The sequence below is a fragment of the Opisthocomus hoazin genome, chromosome 5 (genome assembly GCF_030867145.1).
Source record: "Opisthocomus hoazin isolate bOpiHoa1 chromosome 5, bOpiHoa1.hap1, whole genome shotgun sequence".
Lineage (NCBI taxonomy): Eukaryota > Metazoa > Chordata > Aves > Opisthocomiformes > Opisthocomidae > Opisthocomus > Opisthocomus hoazin.
In genome coordinates, this window is record NC_134418.1 from 71,920,013 (window position 1) to 71,937,876 (window position 17,864).

Here is a 17,864-nt window from a genome sequence, read left to right on the forward strand (position 1 = left end):
TGTATGGTCTGGATATTTCCCCTACTCTACTTTTTACAAAGTCCTTCCAAAATTCTGATGACTTTTGGATGCCTGTAGTCTTCCTCCCCTACACCCTTGGTTTTTGGTACAAAATGACAAGTATTAAAGCAAAATGTAATACTCCATGTTTTGCTTCCTCCTTTGGGAGGCACCATAGCTTGAAAGGAGGTTTTAGTGACTTCATCTGTGTTAGTAACTGGAACTTCGAACTTACTGTTTTCAGTTGTATGCTGATGCTTTCAGGAATCTAAAGCAGCTATTCAGAATTAGTCACCTGGAAGAAGAGTTCTCTATCTACCTACTTAGCTTTGAGCTAATGTTTGCCTGTACTTAGGTGCTTAGAAGGATCTGACATTTGGGTAACTTACCTGTGTATTTCTTTGACTAGGGAATAGTGCCGACTTTGCTGTGATGTTGAGCTGGGTTATCCAGAACGTTTGCATGAGAATCCATATTACAAAAGGGGTGCAAAATCTAATCGAAGACTGTGACTTCCAATGGAGATGGCTTTATGTGTGCCCGCAGTCTGTGTCAATCAATCAGGCTCCTGTATTTGTGAGCAAACTCTGTCCACAATGCAAAAAGCTGTTCAAAAATTAAACTAAATCCAAAGTAATCCTGTCTTTTCTCTAGTGGACACCTCAGAACATACATTTCTGTGTTGTAGCTAATTTTTTTTTCAGGTAACAAAAAGTGGGATTGCAAAAGAGAAAAGTTAAAGTTCTGTGTCAGCAGGAAAAGTCTTTATGCTCTGTTCCTGACAAGCAATGTGAATAGAAAGCCAGTGTCTTTTATTCCATATAAATATTTCAATCTTCTGTGCAATTTTACAAAGTTTACACATATTTGAAGGAAAAGTCTTGTCCTCCTTTTAAAAAGGAATGCAGCATTAACTATGAGCTGCTACCAAGAATTTGCTAGAGATACCCATTTTGCATTTCCATTTCAGCAGTTGCCTTGTGCAGAACGAATGTCAGTTGTAGCTGTAACATGAAACAAGTTCTTCAACATCTGACTTCATGATACGAGTTTAATAATGGATGTGAACTATCTGTCTTACCTATTGGTTTGCATATGTTCTGGTTTTTTCTGTTCGCTCTTTTCTGTTTTGAAGAACATGGAAAGGAAACCAGAAATGTTTCTTTGTTTTAAATGTATGTTTAGAGGGAAGGCCTGTCATATCTTAGTACACAGATGATATAAAGCTTGCAAAATTGAGACTGTGCAATTTGAGGTGCTTTACATGGATCATATAATGAGCTCTAAGTAGTTCAAAGTCTTTGTAGTCTTTTGTGCAGTACTTCAGTCGTACAGGTAGCTACTCTGATCTACTCTGATTTACCCAGCCAGCGTTGTATGTTGAAATGCATCCATTTTAATATAAATATGATTTTTTGTATGTACTAGCAATTTTTAGAAAAATACTGTTGTTCATGCTTGCGTTTATAGACTGCTTGCTCTTTAAATTAGAATACTAGTTCATGTCCCCAGTAACTTGTATTTTTAGCATCTTTCAGTTGACTCTCCTTGCCATTCAGCAGCTTGCCACTCTTCTGAAGAGCAGTAAAGTAAGTGGATATACAAAGTGATTGTCTATGAACCATCTAGATATGGCCAGGCTCATCCCCTCTTCTCAGAGTAGAAGGATGAATGCAGTTCGGCAAGTATCCTGGTTTTGGACCACGACAGCAAGCTATATGCTTGACGGGTTGTAGTTCTTTTTAAAATCATAGAATCATAGCTTGGAAAAGACCTCTAAGATCATCAAGTCCAACCGTCACCCCAACACCACCATGCCTACTAAACCATATCCGGAAGTGCCACGTCTACACATTAAAAAGGCCAGGTTTTCTTCCACAGACACTTCTGTTGACAGGTAGGTACTATGCAAGTCCTTCTACAGATAACCCATAAAACAAGACAGGTAATGCTTGCAAGATGCTGCCTTTGGAACAGAGAAGCTGTTGATGGAACCATGGTGGCACAGACAGACTTAACTTATCTTATTTGCACTTTTGACTATTGTACAAAGTAGATTAACTGCCCATAGACAATGGAGCACTGTTATCTAACAAGTTCTAATTTCTTTGTAAGGCTGGAGCATAGCAATATCTCTCTGCCTCCAGAAAGTCATGGTCCCCAGTGTTTAGAATTGTATAAATATATAGCAAGCGAGTAGGAGTAAATTTGTTTCTGTTCCCCACATGCATGGATCACTGTAACAAGTAGTAAAAAACCAATATTAATCATATCTATTATAGGAGTGTGCAGGGGTGAAGGGAAGGGAAAGGAATTATAAGTTTTGTGGCAATTTACTGCATGCTTAAAATAAGATGTCTTCCATTTTAAATAAGGAGTTGGCATTTTCAGTGGTATCCAAAGGGGAGGCTGTGAGTGAACTTTGGTAAGCACAGATGCTCTGTCTGTGTCCTGAGAGCTCTGACTGGCTTGTGGCAATAGGATGTTACTTGTGGCACTGTGTGGGCTTGATGATCTGCTGAGTCCCTGGCACACTGATCTGTGAGGCAAAGATCTGTGAAGACATCAAGGACTTGGCAGCACTGTGTGTATCTTAGCAATACAACAAGCCTCGATTTGCCAACAGGTATCACTGCATGAGTTCATTCACTGAATGCAGAAACAAAAGCCAGCTTTTCAGTGAGAGGGGAAAGAGAACTTCTTGCCAGCTGCATTACTCATTAGTCCTCTTAACCTAGCTTAACCCTTTTGTGCACAGTGAAGCTGTGAGGGATCAAGGAGTGTTCGAATGCTTTGTGGATGCTTTCTGCATTTGTTCATCAGCTGCTATAGAGCAGCTGGCCATTCTGCAAGAGTGAAACTTTAAGAATGTGTTTCCAGATCTGCTTGGGCAGTTTGCCCTCCAGTTTGTGAGGCTATTGATGAAGGTATGAAAAGATCACAGATATTGGACTGGAGAGCATCAGGATATCTGCTTAAGACATTTGGGATAGTGTAGGCATGGAGTATCTGTTCTTCACCGTAAATCCTGTTTGCCATGCAATTAGTTCAGAGCTTTTACTGTGGAATGATGTGAAATGTGATCAGGTTCTACCATGAAACACATATGCAGTCTCTCTGCTTTTATGTTTGTGTGCTGGTTAGTGGTGCTCATACCATACTGAGATATTTTTGCATATAAACAGAGTGCAACTACCCTGTTAAATAATATTGGACTGAAGTAAGAGAACATATCACTTCATCTCCAAATGCAAGCTGAAATTATATTTAGTATGTAGGATAGACAGTTAAAGAGCAGACCGTGGCCTCCAGGAGGGTACCTCCATTCTTCCTGCACAGTTCTCAGGGTCCCTGCCCTGGCTGCCAGTAGTGCTGTAACTTGCTCCCTAGCTCTCTACCAGGGCTGAGGAACAATCTTTAGGAGGCAGCATTACCTGCACTTTAGGTAAGCCCACCCAAATGAGGAAGTACCTTGCTGGGGAGTGGATGTGAGCAGGCGAGGAGGGCTCTGGGCTCTGTTTTAAAGGGCCATACTCTCTGTTAGGAAGAGGGTGCAGAGGGAGGGCTGGGTATGCTTCAGGCATAGCGCACTACAGCTAAGGCGTCTTGTCTTCTCCCAAAGCATGATCTCGTGCTTAGCCCTTGCTATGTCTATGACTGACTTCCAAGAAGTGGCCTTCTGTGGAAAAGACTGTCCTCATTTAAAAGCTTCATTTCAAAAAGCTCTTCCGATGTACAGTGTATATTAACTGCCTTTCCAGGTATCCTGAAACTTCCTTCTGTGTAAAACTTCGCAAATTCAGCTTAGTCATAGAGATACTTTACATGCAGTGAAGTTAGGAAAGCTTATCTCTTCAAAATGCAAAACCTATAACAATGACATAGCACTGTTCCTGTTTAAAAGGTTTTGTTTGTGGTTCTTTCATCTTGCCACCACCAAATATAAACACAAAACTCAAGTGAAAAGCCTCAGTTAAAAGAGCATGGAATTTGGAGTCGTAGAATCATAGAATGCTTTGGGTTGGAAGGGACGTTTAGAGATCATCTAGCCCAACTCCCCTGCAGTGAACAGGGATGTTTTTAACTAGATCAGGTTGCTCAGAGCCCCGTCCAACCTGGCCTTGAATGTTTCCAGAGATGGGGCCTCCACTACCTCTCCGGGCAACCTGTGCCAGTGTTTCACCACCCTCATTGTAAAAAATTTCTTCCTTATATGCAGTCTAAATTGCAATAAGGTCTCCCTGGAGCCTTCTCTTCTCCAGGCTGAGCAACCCCAAGTCTCTCAGCCTTTCCTCATAGGAGAGGTGCGCCAGCCATCATTTTTGTGGCCTCCTCTGGACCCGCTCCAACAGGTCTATGTCCTTATCGTGCTGAATTCTTGAATTTCAAGGGACTGGTAGAAAAAACCACCCCCAAGTTGCTAGCTCAATGTGAGAAAAACACTGGAAGTGTTTCAGCAGCAGAGGGTTAGACAGCCTTTTTCTGTAGAAGCCATGAGCTTGGAGAATCCCAGCTGTTCTTGAAAGCTTGCCTTCTGGATGTAGCTCCACCTCATTTGAAAGTGATCTCCTTGCTGTGGCCACACTCCAGTCCTGCTTGCTCTTCAGCTGAATACTTCTGCCTCTTTCTGGCATAATAACTGTTGAACTGGAGGCCAGTTTCAAACAGAATTTATTATAAGTAGAGATTTCAAAGCTAACTACTGAAACATTCTACTAAGATAAGAAACCAAACTTAATATATCTACTGAGCTTAAGGCTTCTTTGTTGATGCAAATCATTATGCAAAAGTATTATTTTGTTTGCCCAGCTGCCTGTTAAGTCAGCTTGTACGTAGCAGAGTAGAAGTATCGATTTCAACGCGGTGTATAATGTTTGGTAGCTAGGGGGCACAGAAGGGATTGAAAGGTGCAGATTTGAGGGTTGACACTGATGCTCTTGAGAGGAAGAGAAAGTGATTTGTGTAACACAGCTTTGTAACATGTTGAGGTGGAAAAAACATAAATTGTGCATATCTGTAAGAAATCATCCCTGAAGAATAGCCTGAGTTTTATTGCTTGTAAAATTAAAAAGTTTTATGTGTTAGGTTGATTGGATAGAGATAAGAAATCACTCCTTGAATTGGCCCGAATTAACTGGTAATGTTTAGGAAACATTTATAAAATAGTACTCTGTGCCACTGCAAGCGAAGTGAGCCTGAAGGGAAACTATATCCAGAATTTGGGATAATGTGGCTTTGCAAACAGGCACAAACTTTTTATGTGGAGGGCCTGGAAAGAAAAAAATCTCGAACCATTAGTAGCCCAGGGGTAGAGATAATACTTTATAAGCATAAACATTGTTAAAATTACTGCTAACTGCATGCTGGTGTTGCTTGGGAAAGGCAATATGCACCTGAAGAAGGGGCAGTGCAGATACATAAGTCTTCAACTGCAAATCCGTGTTCTTTGGGATAGTGGATTGGAAACTAGATATAACGTTTAAATGGCAAAAAATGACCTGCTATAAAAAAAATAGCTGTTTTGGAAGGTATACACAAGAAGCAGTCAGGTTGCCTAATACTCCAAATCAAAGCTGGGAAGATCAAAAAGTAATGGAAAAAAGTTGGGGCACAAGGTAACAACAAATAGCCTGTACACTGGAATATACATTTAAAATAAAAAAATGCAACAAACATAAGAATATCTTTTCCAAAACTGCTAAATATTTTATATATTTCAAAAATACTGTTTTGATGAGCAGAACCTTCTGGGTACTTGGTAACATAAAACATCTGAAGGTCTACAGAAAAACCTTGATTTTAAAATCCCATTAAAGACAGCAAAAAAAAAATCTTTCGTACAGCTTTGGTTACTATTGGCTAGAAACACTACCAAATCCGTGCACCAACGTTCACATGCACTCCCCTTTCTTCAAGGTTTCAGCAATGTGTTAGAAGGGGAATAGCATTGCATGTTAAGCATGACTATTTCTAGGTTTTTTTAATTTTATTTTTTAATCTACCTATGAGCTCATTTCCTGAACTGATTTTCCTCCATACTCAGGAATAGAAATATGTGGTTTACCTCAAGTTACTTTTGAAGAATTACTGCTGCACAGTTAATCTGCCTGAATAGCATTTTTAAGATTTTTTCAAATCATGAAAGGGGATTTGTCCCAGAAGTAGGTGAAGCAGGCAGCCTGGTAAAACTCAGCCTGCACTCCACAGCTATCCAAACAGCCAAAGCAAGCTTGATTCTATATAAAAAGCATTGATTGATGTTCAAGGGAGGCCCATTCCAGGCGATGCGTGAACTGGGACCCTCTCATGGTCCAGTCAGCAGTCTCTGCTAGGTGATCTATTGGGAAGTTTTCCCCCACCCGTCCTAATGCTCAGTGTTTGTGCCAAAATATCTTTTCTGGAAATCATTCTTAGAGACATTGCATAGTCTGTTTTAAAAATTTTTCTGTGTTGACTCGAAAGTGGAAGAATGTGTAAAGAAAATGTAAATGAAGAGGTTTCATAAAAAAAAAATTCAAGAATTAGATATACTTTTGACAGATTGTTTAAATGTACTTTTAATTTCATTTTTTGCTGATAACAATACTTCCTTTATGACAAATGTTAATTCCTAAGTTATTGCTAGTCCTTACTCTCTGTATCCAAATGTAGTTTCTTTTTTTCTGTTTCATTGACAAGAAGAATATTTTAACCTTCCAGAAAATTATAACTTTATAACATATAGTATCTCAAAATATAATGTTACAAAAGTCTGAGAGGGAAAAATTGTGGCCACCCTTGTAACTCGCTTATAAAAGAAAACACCTATAGTGATGGAAAGAGAAGATCCCTTTTTAAATAAGTAGACATACATATTGTTTGTGTCATCAGAGATGGACATGGATTTTTGGCTTATTTATTGCTAGTCTTGTCTAACATAAAGCATTTGTGCAAACAATGTACATTTTCTGTTAGCAGTAAACCAAAGAATCATAATGGTTTTTTGAAGACCAAGTCTCAATATCATGACTGTAAGAACTTTTCAAGTACTGATTAATTTAACATCAGAACCCAATACAAGGGTTTGTTTCTTCAATTTAGCTGCTTTCTTGATAAGAATTTATAAATGCTGGCTAACCATCAACTCTGCTGAATGCTTCTACTGCTTAGTAAACACATCTTGAAAAAATGCAGCATTTTTCACTTGTCTTAAACTAATCACTGTGTTTCATTTAAAGGAGGCTGTTCTTTCCTTTTTAAAGCTTTGTGGTTGCTGTTCTCAATCTGCTGTTTGCTGAGAATATAAGGATTAATTGTATGATGAGAAGGGCAGGATGGTTATAGTTTTGCATGGTTTGGTTGTAAAAAAATGTTACTTATTTTTTAATAACGGCTTTGTGGCTTTCAGGCGATGGCAGTTGCCTTGCTGTCAGTTAAAAACTTCATCAGAGTTCAAGAACTGAATGTTTAGGACACGAGAGAAAATAGGGGCTTTCCTTCCCAGCTTAGCTATACTTTATTTCATTCTATTTTTTTGCAAAATACTTGTTTCAATCTTAAAATATATTTTTATTTAAACAGAAATTGAGCAGTAGCTGGATTGCTTCATTTAATACTCCTTTCACTACTGGAGGCTGCAGAAATCTATTCTTTAAAAGCTCAACTTGAATGGGATAAGGTGATGACTATACTTTTAAAAAGCACTGTGGTTTTGAAAATAAACAAACAAAAACCCCCACCTTCAGAATATGAAATACATGGCTGGGCCCCACAACCGTCTTGTTGTATTGCTACTTTTTATTATTAAGCTCCTGATAGTTATTAGATCATAACATAGGATTTTGGCATTGTTGATATTAAAAAACGTATGTAAACTAAGCTAAGAATTAATATAAATAGTTCTTTCACAGACTGTGTTCTTCACAGATTCTTAGAATTGCAAATGAAGTAAGAAAAAAAAGTGTGTTGTACAGGATTTAGTGATTATGATGTTACTTTATGGAAACTGCCTTCTCTAAGTTTAAACTGACAGAAAAGTGTTTATGAGCTTCTTCTATCATTACTCTTTGACTTCTTGTTTCTTAGCTAAAATGGATTTGGTGGTCTGGCAGTAGCAGTGTCACCTGCTGACATCCTAGACATCAGTTTGCATAAAGAAAGACGTACTGGTAGTGCTGGAAGCTCAGTTTTAAGAATTAATAGCAGTTGCTCTGCTTTTTCAGAACATTAGAGTTGCATTGGTACTGGAGTCTGGTCAGTTGTCCCATCCTTTTGTCCTGTTTGCTTGGAGAGAAAGGCTGCTAGACAACTGTGGCTTCAGTTTCTTAAGTAATGTGGCCATGCTTTGTTAGAGCTTGCGTTTGTTTCTGGCATTCCTCACAGATTTTCTGTAGTAAATCTTAGCAGATAATGGCATGATATGAAATCAAGAAAAGAAAAAAAAGGAGAGAATAGGGGCAAAACTAGAAAGCATTCATAATGAAAATTATGTTACAAGAGTTGCAACATATTTTAGGTGTAGTTTGTTATTTTTTACAACTAAAACTGACAACTTTCTTTAGCCTTCTTATGAAAGGAGGAGTGTAATTTTCTTCAATAGCTTTCAAAGCATTCGCTTATTTGTGAAAATCTTCAGTTCTGGCTGAGAATATGTGCACTATCCAGAAACAATTACTTGGGTTTTACTTTCTGGCAGAATGTAATGGAGGATCATTACCCATTTCCACACTCTGGGTTTGTGTGTTCTCTCAACATGAGAATTAATGTGAACTGAAACTGCAGATAAATATATACATCAGAGGAGGCATGAGGTTCTCAGACTTGCTGGCAATTAAAAAGAATAATTCCTGTGAGCTATAGCCTCAAGCAGAATATTCCTAGAGTATGAATCATATGGGCAATACATGAATTAAACAAGTGGATGAGTTGAGTTTTAGAAATATTTGGTTCCACTCATCTCCACCCTACCATTATCCTAGTCCATGCATCCTTTTAAGGTGCTATTACATTTAATCGCTCAGCAATTTAAATGGAACCTATTTCAGGGCTGATTATTATATACTTATGCTGAGATTACAATGGATTCAATAAATAAGTAAAAGAAGTAGATGATTCTTTAACTCTGCGAACAAATACTTCAGCCATTTGACTTGTTTGAGCTTGGGATGCCTGCATGTATCCTCCCTAAAAGTAAACAATCTTTCATTGAAATCAGATGTAGCAACTGATTTGGAAAGTAATAGTTATTAAAATGGTTCTTGGGCTTTTCGATCTTTGGGGAATTCCTGTTGGCATCTAAATGAAAGATGCATATGCTGCAAGACTCCTACATTCTTCTAGCACTCAGGAATATCATTCACGTGTTTTGACTGACTTTCAGGCTTAAGTGCAGATGAGGAGGATTTTTATTTGTGTAATTGTAACAAATATGTATTTCTATCAGTTTGTGTTATGATGCAACTATAAAACCGTTGGAAAATCAAACATGTCTGAACGCATACTGTCAGTATGATACAGATACTGTATCTTGCTTGCTCTGAAAGGTATGATATTAATTCTGACCTTGGGTTATGTGGAAGAGATCACTTTAATTATTCTGAGATATCTGAACACATCCTTTCATATACACAGCCTATACAGCTGTTTCTAATACCTTGTTCTTCTGCATCTCTGCTGCTTTTGTATAAGTGAATTACGACAATTTGTAAATAGAAACACTAGAGACTCAAAAGACAGAATTACATATATTCTTTTTCCTTTCACATAAGAAAGTTTTGATGCAAGGAAAGAGTTATGAAAATTATCATTTCCTCTGATTTAGATCATATTTTGTGTAAAAGTTTATTCAAATTTTTTTGGGGAGGGGGGAGGTTCTATATCTCTTAAATACTGACTTACGTTGTTCCTCTAAGAGACAGAGAAGACTCTGGAGATATACAGTAAGGCTCACTTTCAAAAATGTCAACATGCTCTTTAGGCCCTTTTGATAATTAAATTTTGATATTAAATAATTTCAGAGCAAACAAATACTTCACACATTGTCTTTACAGAGAAAAAGCTCATCCCTAAACCTAGGTCACAGAACCACATACATTTTTTAAAAGAACACAAGTCTGTAGGAGCACTGGAGAGGGCAAAGGAGATCAGGAAAGAGTGTGCTTTGGGTCAGTAGTCATAGAAACCATGGAGAGGCTGTATGGACAGAACAAGCAAAACCTGTAAATATTTTATGAATCAAAGATAACTCAGCATGGTCATCATTTGAACAATTAGGGTATACTAAAACGAAAATGTTTGAGTTACGAAAATACAGATTGTCTGACCTCAGTGTTCTAACATTTTGCATTTTTCACTAGTCTTGTTTCTTTTATTAGATTACTGCCCTTGTCTTGCAAGTGCTCCCTACATCCAGACACTGTGTGACCTTTACTGCTGAATGCCAAATTTACATAGGCTATATTGGGAACACATTCATGTGTACAGAATACACGACACTGAAGTCGTTCAATGGCGTAATCTACCACAGCTTGTGTCTAGCAAGTGTTCAAAAGAAGCAAGTAAAATTTTTTTTCCTCTTAATGCATGGCTATTATTATATTATACTATTATTATATTATACTAATGTTCTGGAGAGAAAAAAAATTGAAATATAATGACTTCTTCACGTGAACAGTCCAGGAGGGTCTGCCATAACCTCTCTGAATGGGCCTTACCATACAGTAATATGAGAAAATCTTGCTTTTGAAGCTACTACCTGTAGTCAGCTCTGATATTACTTAGAACACTGATCACCCTTAAGGAATCTTTTAAATCTGTATTATTTTTTGCTGATTATAATTTCTGATGCATTTATCTAGTGCTTCAGAAATTACTGTAGCCATCTTGTCTGAGCAGCAACCTGTTTATGATGGCCATATCTTACCAGTCAAAGCATTACTCCCACAGTGTCTCATTTTTGTATGTAATGAGAATGAACTTTCAGTGAAAAACACTGTATCTTCTTTTCCTTCCTTACTTAACTAGAAATCAGAGCATCTGGAAAACAAACTGAATTATGATAAATGTTCATCAGAATTTGAAAATTGCAGCTGAATTGTTTGTGCACAAAAAGTAAGACATGTTACTTGGAGCAGATCAGCTGCAAATTAGCAAATGTACAGTTGTCATAAGTTTCCTAAATGTGACATGGTTACATTATATTTGAGTTAAATAAAAACAATATTAGTGTAGTAATTGTTTATGCAACTGAGACCCCTGAAAAAATAAATTTTTTAGTTCACTAATTACACAATAACAAATAATTCCAGGTATTTTTTTGGTGCTGCTTGTCTTTTTCATGTATGTAGACATCAGAGAATAACAAGAATGTAATATCTGTGCTAGTAATGATTTATTTGATGGATAAATGTTGTGGAATATCAGCTACTGAAATACTGAACCACTGAACCTTACTTTAGCATATCTTACTTGAGCTTTTGGTTGTCTGGGTTTCAAATTTTCTGAAGGTAGCATCATGGTTTGGGGTCTGGTTATGACAGCAATGTTCAGACAGAGGAAACCAGGTGACAGCTGCCCATTACTTTTTTGTTTGCTTCCTTTTTTTGTGTTCATGTTGTAATTTTATACTTTTGCTGAATTTGAATAATAGCAAACAAATTTGAATGTCTGGACTAAGACTGGGTTTTGGACTAAGTTCTTCCATCTGGAGACTCGATTGCAAATGAAACTACATGTGGGCTTATTGTTGTCCACTCAAGGTGTATGTTTTTCAAGTTAGAACTGTAATTAGCCAATTCAGCAAATTCAGTGCAGCTGATGTTCAAGACGGGATGAGGTGTGGGCTAAAAGCCCTCAGGTAATCTGACGTGTTCTTGATCTTTCCTTGCATGTGAAATTTGTCAGGTTAAGTTTGGGCTGGCAAAACTCAAGACAGCAAAGGAAGCCAAGCTCTATAATGCTAACAAGGAATAAAGTACCAGCAGAAACGTACATCACAGTAGGGCTCCATGAACTTCCTGATACAGAACGTGAATTTACTGTAACTTTTATGGCCCTACAATATATTGAAATTCAGTCTCTAGTGAATATGCAGGAAGGCAAACTTAAATCATTATAACTTCCTTTCATTCCAGATGGTTTCTATAGGCATCTGAGATTTACCTTCAACACAGAGTGTTTGTAGTTTTAAAATTTATCATAACAATTCTTTTTGCTACCAGCTTTGGAAAAACACTGTAATGTCTTTAATGTAATGGGAATATAGGGAAGTGTATTGTATCAGTTCTATAAAACCTAAGCTCCTATCCGAAGCTCCCTTAGTCTTACTAAAGGATAAAAAAAAAGGAAGTCCAGAAAAAGTATTGATCCTGGATATGGAAATCACTAGGTCTGACTTACACTGTCTTCCATACTGAGGAACAAAGTCTTGTGTAAACAGGTGGCTGGTTTATGGTGTTGCTGAAACTGGCACACTGGAGTCTAATTTCTCACTTCTTTCCCACTCTATTTCTGTTGTAAGAACTGGTATTTCAGAAGCTTTCATTGTGGAAATTGACCGGTTTTGCTTTTCTGAAATACCCAGTACCAGGTAACATACCTCAAAATCTTGGACTAAACTATTCTACACGAGATGAAATTAAATCCAAAATTGCTTTGACCTTCTTTATATTGTCATGTTTTAATTAAACCTTTTAAAAATTAATACTGCTCTCTGCGAAGTATTAGTCTTCACAGAGAGTAGTATGATAAAAGTATAAATTGTTTTGTGTTAGCTTGTAATATTTTGAGGGCACTTGCTTGAGCTTGAAGCCCAACTGGATACGATAAAGATGCTCCAGAAATGTTAATTAATCACAGAGACTGTTCTGGGTGTATAGGTAGTTTTAGTTGTCCTCAAATTTGTATGACAGAGTCCAGATTAAATACAAGTAATTAAAAAAGAAAGAGGCTATAAATAAGGATTTATTATTTTTCCTTAAATTTGTTTTTCACTTATTAATGACAATTTTTAAGATTTTTAAAAGCCCACAATTATTGGAACCGATATTCTAAAGCTTTTCACAAAAAAAGTGACAATAGTAGCTTCCGGATTATCCAGGAAGAAGGCCTTGATTTTTTTCGTTCTGTGGTGTTTTCTCATTTGTATTGTGTTGTGGGTGTTGATTTTCTTTTTGACAGAGTACTCTTCTGAATGTGGAATTTGTTTCTGAAAATTTCTGAAAAAGTAGGGCAAAATTAAGCTATATAGAGATTTTTATATCCCTATTTCTGCATTATATTGTAAACTTGCAATATTTGCTATTTTAAAAATCAACATTAATCAGTATCTATAAATACCTAGGGCTGGAATTTTGAAACTTCTGGAAAGGCAAATGTGATGCTATTTTTTCTGACACATAGTAAACTTCAATAGTAGTTTCTGTTTTTTCTCTCCAGTTTGCGAACAAATGCCCACAGTGTGAAATGCACTCTGGCTTCAGTATTATCAAGTTGATTGCTACTAAATCATGTGTTTCATGACGTGTCCTTGTAAGTGTAGAGCTCCTCAGTTACAGTTTAATAGCACAATCAAATGAGCTGCAAGTCACACTGGAATTTTTTCTCTACCTGCTTTTCAGATCAGAATCTTAGGGCAGAGACACTCAGTACATGCGATAAGAGGAGAGAACGAGGGGAGACGGATCGCTACGCTACTTCCTTCATGTTATTTTTGGATACGACTAGCATTCCTCCCCTTAAACACACCCTCTTTTTTCCCCAGCCCCCATCTCTTACATGCATTACAAGCTCATACAAACACTCTCACGTACTCTGAAGCAAAAGCAAGAGCAACAGTTGGACTGAAGCCAGAGGACTTAGACTCCCGCTTCCTCATTGCCAGCAGGCTTTGTTCTTTGGAATCGGTCAGAACTAGGGAGAACGTCTTTGTCGCCAATCGTGAGTGGTTGGAATTTGGCAACTCGGCTGCCTATTAATTTTTTCTGTGCTCTTCTACGAACTAGGCTGAATTTAAAGCAGCAAAGCTAAGAGCTGGGGATAGCCAAGAAATTAAGGATCCAGAGACCATCAGCTTCTTTGTGGGGGGCGGGGGTCCATCTGTTCTGTGACGGTAAGTGCCAGCATTAAATGTGTATAAAGATGCAAGAAACAATAAGGTACTTTAGCTGGTTTACTACAATAGAGGAGGGGAAAAAAGTACGTGAGTGAATCATACAGTGTGTGCTCAGTTACAGTGGTCTCGGAACAGTGCCTAGCAGTAAAATGTTCATTTCTCTCTTTCTGACAAACACTGTAAGAATGTATATATTTTAGCAAAATTCCTAACTACCTGTACAATTCCAGAAAGCTTTCCAAATGGCTTCATTATTGGGTTTTCTGCAAAGCTGTTTTGTTTTGAACTGTGTAGTATAGAGTAACTTTAACTAGCACGGTAACTCATTTGTTTTAAGTGTAAGAGCTGAACCTGGGAAGTAAGGATCTGTCACAGAGGATATGAAGAGAACTGAAGTTCAGAAGGATGGAGGAGTGAAAAGGGATGAGATACTTCCTAAGACTAGGTTATAGGAACCCAGAATAAATTTGTTTTAAACGACTGGCATTCATTCAGAGCACCCCGTCCTCCCCCTCCTCTCCCCAGCACCAGGAGCCAGGTGAATCTGTTTTCAGATTCTACAGAAGGCTTTGAGGGTGTGCTGTTCTGACGCATGCAAGTGAAAGCTAATGTACAGTGGAAAAGAGTGTACATTTGGATAAATGACTTGAGAGAGGACAGGAATTGCAAAAAGAAACTTCGTTTTCTACCACTGAGCAACATGATTTAGCTGTTCTTGCTTTATAAAAGTGTTAACGCTGCTGCCTTTGAAGTTTACTAGCAGAATGGATTGCTTTGTTACTAGGACTTTTTTCTTCATCTCCCTGTCCTGTCTTTAGGAAGAGTTTTATAATGATCAGCACAGCGGCAAGTTAATCCAAATGCCTTGCTTTCAGAAGTGCCATCTAGCTGTCAAAGGAAATTCACTGTAGGGACCCATTTGTTTTCAAGCTACTGATAAGCCCTGCTATCAGCATGCTATTATGTCTTACTACATGGATTGTGTTAATAATGTGATAAATAAGAAACCTTTGAAATCCAAGAGTTCACCTGTGTAATAAATTTGAGAAAGGGGGAAAGACCAAGTAATTGAATGTGCTTATGTACTTTAAAAAAAAAAAAAAAGTTGGGACAATACAACTTAAAAGAGGAAAGCTTACATTTCCCTTCCCTTGACTCTGGCTCCATCAACTACTTCAAGTGGTTATTCCCATATTTCTTGTTGACAAGGTGAGCGGTCCCTTCCCCCTGCCCCCTTATTAACTGCTGGTTAGCAGGGATTTGTGAAGGTGAATCTAGTCACAGGAAAAATATGCTGACTGGGCAAATGGGTAATTGTGCGAAATGTGCAACGTATAGCAGGCACGGTCAATTAACTGTTTGTTTGAGGTCTGTAAGTTTGTTTTTTCTAATTCAGAAACTTGTAACCAAAGCTCTCCCGTTCTGACTTCCACCATTCATTTGGAAGAATACTCGGCCTGGTGTGGTAATTGGTGAAAATGATCCGCTAAATTCTGTTACTACGGAATGACTGCAAAACAGTGCTCAGCAGGATAGTATGCAATATGTTAGGATGTTGGGGATGTTTAGTACACACTTTGTTTGCCATGTACTAAGGCACTTCTTTGTATAGCAGTTACTAGCTCTATTTATGGCAAGTTATTCACTGAACTGGAATCGCACACTAGAACTAGCAAAGATTCTTTTTCAGAGCTAAAAATGGAACAGTGTTTTCCTGAGTTGGGCTCCCCCCTGCCGATGGCACCACGTCAGGTTGCCTCAGCAGCTGCTTTCAGTTTCACAATTTCATGGGTGCTGTAATTACATTTTTTCTCATTGATGTGGTGGAAAAATCTGACATCTTTATGCTGTTTTTCCTGCTTTGATATGTTAAAGAATATTTTCTACTGACCGTGAGGTTTGGCAATGAGTGTTGAGTTCAGAGATGGGCCTGTACCAAAAACCTCTGGATTCCCACATCCATGAAGTATGAGAAGGTTAATAACTAGATCCAAACGTCTTGGCTCTGGTGTATTCCTGTTTTAAATGCACGTCACTTTGGCCACATGTTTAAATTGTTTTTTGAGGTGATTAAGACTGAAAAATCTTTCAGGCTGCAGACAGCCTTTTAAAGAGGAAGTGGCATTGAAGAATCTTACAGTTAGTTAAGCAAAGCTTGCTCATTTAGTGCTTAAACTTGACTTTTAGGAGCCCCCAAGGAATTACATTCGCTTTCCTCTATTATATCTTTAGATGTAAGTAATATTTTAGAACTCTTTCTGAGAAGTGCTGAGAAAGCTAAGGTGCTTTGTGCCTGTTTTTCCTACTTGCTTGAGTGGAGCAGTGGAGAAGGCTGGCAACATGCATCCAGGTAATGCAGGTACCTCAAAGGGTTTTTTTGATCCTAAGTGATCTGCCTAAAAGCTTTTAATAAAGTGCTATACACATACTCATCTGTGCAAAAAATTGTGGTAGCCCATGGTACGAAATACTGTAGTGCAGTGTAAGGGGGTGCACAGATTGTTCATGGTTGTTCTGCTTTTTAAATTGATCAACTTCTCCGAGTCTGGCTAGCTTAATAGCTTCAGTGGCTCTCTGTGAATATGATTACATACACATCAGCCAGCTGCTTGTGGTATCTCTGCTTCAGCAAGAAAAGCTGTTATTTGGCTGTGTTGGCTTGCTGTGGTTTGTGGCACACAGCACTGATTTATTAGGCAGTAGTTGCATTTTTTTCCTTTTTTCCTTGAATGATTGAACTGTGATGTCACCTTGCAAAGAACATTTTTTTTTTTGCTGCAGACTGTTCTCTTAACACTAGAGAAGTGGGAAACATCCCGATGTTCATTGCAGAGCAACTCTGTCTACCCTAGCACATTCCAGGGCCACCGAATCATTTGTGGTGAGAGTGATTCAGATCTGGTTAAGATGATTTAAAAGAGAGGTTATGGGCATACTGCAGTTGTGCATTTAAGAAAATACAGAGAGTTTTTTACTGCCTGATTGAGACCACATGGCTCCAACTTAGACTTTTTTTAACATGGAAATTGTTGGCTGGATGTACTCAAACGATTTTTTTTTTTTTAATTGCCTAGAGGCTAAGAGTTAGGATCACAGCATTTAATGGTAAGGTCAGGGTTAGAACAAATAGTTTTTAATGTTCCTTTGAAAAGGAGAAACGACTTCTTTGAATATTTTGCATAGAATACAAACATGCCTCTCTTAAATGAGAGCAAATGTATCTCAGGAATTCTTTTGGACATTACAGGGTAATTGGTGACCTGATTTGAGAGAGACAGAGAAGGACAGAGATAAGGGAAGATCCTCTTGTCATAAATCACAGTAAATATGTTACATTCCAAATACATTTTGCAAAGTATGAAAAGTGAAAAGGAAGGACAATGACCTTTTTATTGTATACAGTTTAATTGCTTGTTCTCAAAGTTAGCGTTTTGGGCTGCTCTTAAAAGGAGTGAAAAGTTTATATTATTAAACACTTTATTAAACTGTTGTAATTATTTAGAACAAAGTGTATCCCTAATCTGAAGGATGAGATTGTAATAATCTATATTGTAGGCACTTTCTAGTATTATATTATTTTTATGCATATTGTTTATTCTGAAATAGATACTCTTAATCAAATCTTGTTCTTCCCTCAGTACTCTCATAGTTCTTTCTTCTCAATTATATCCTTTCTCCCACAAACTGGTGCGTAGATTTTGATATAAGATTTTCATCCAAATCTCCTTCAAAACCGAGTATTAGATGGTGAATGTTTTTATACGGATGTGTTCTA

The 17,864-nt window shown here is 37.7% G+C and overlaps 1 protein-coding gene across 7 annotated transcripts in view; it reads left to right on the forward strand.

Annotated features, from left to right (window-relative positions):
- The window catches only part of PALLD (palladin, cytoskeletal associated protein), a 211,753-nt gene that overhangs the window by 41,963 nt on the left and 151,926 nt on the right, over positions 1 to 17,864 (forward strand). Inside the window, exon 1 of one of the 7 annotated variants that reach the window (XM_075421682.1) lies at positions 13,732 to 14,086. The exons of the other annotated variants lie outside the window; for them this stretch is intronic. The gene's annotated coding sequence lies outside the window, so the exon portion shown is untranslated. Of the gene's footprint in view, positions 1 to 13,731; positions 14,087 to 17,864 lie in introns of those variants that run through there. 7 annotated transcript variants of the gene reach the window in all.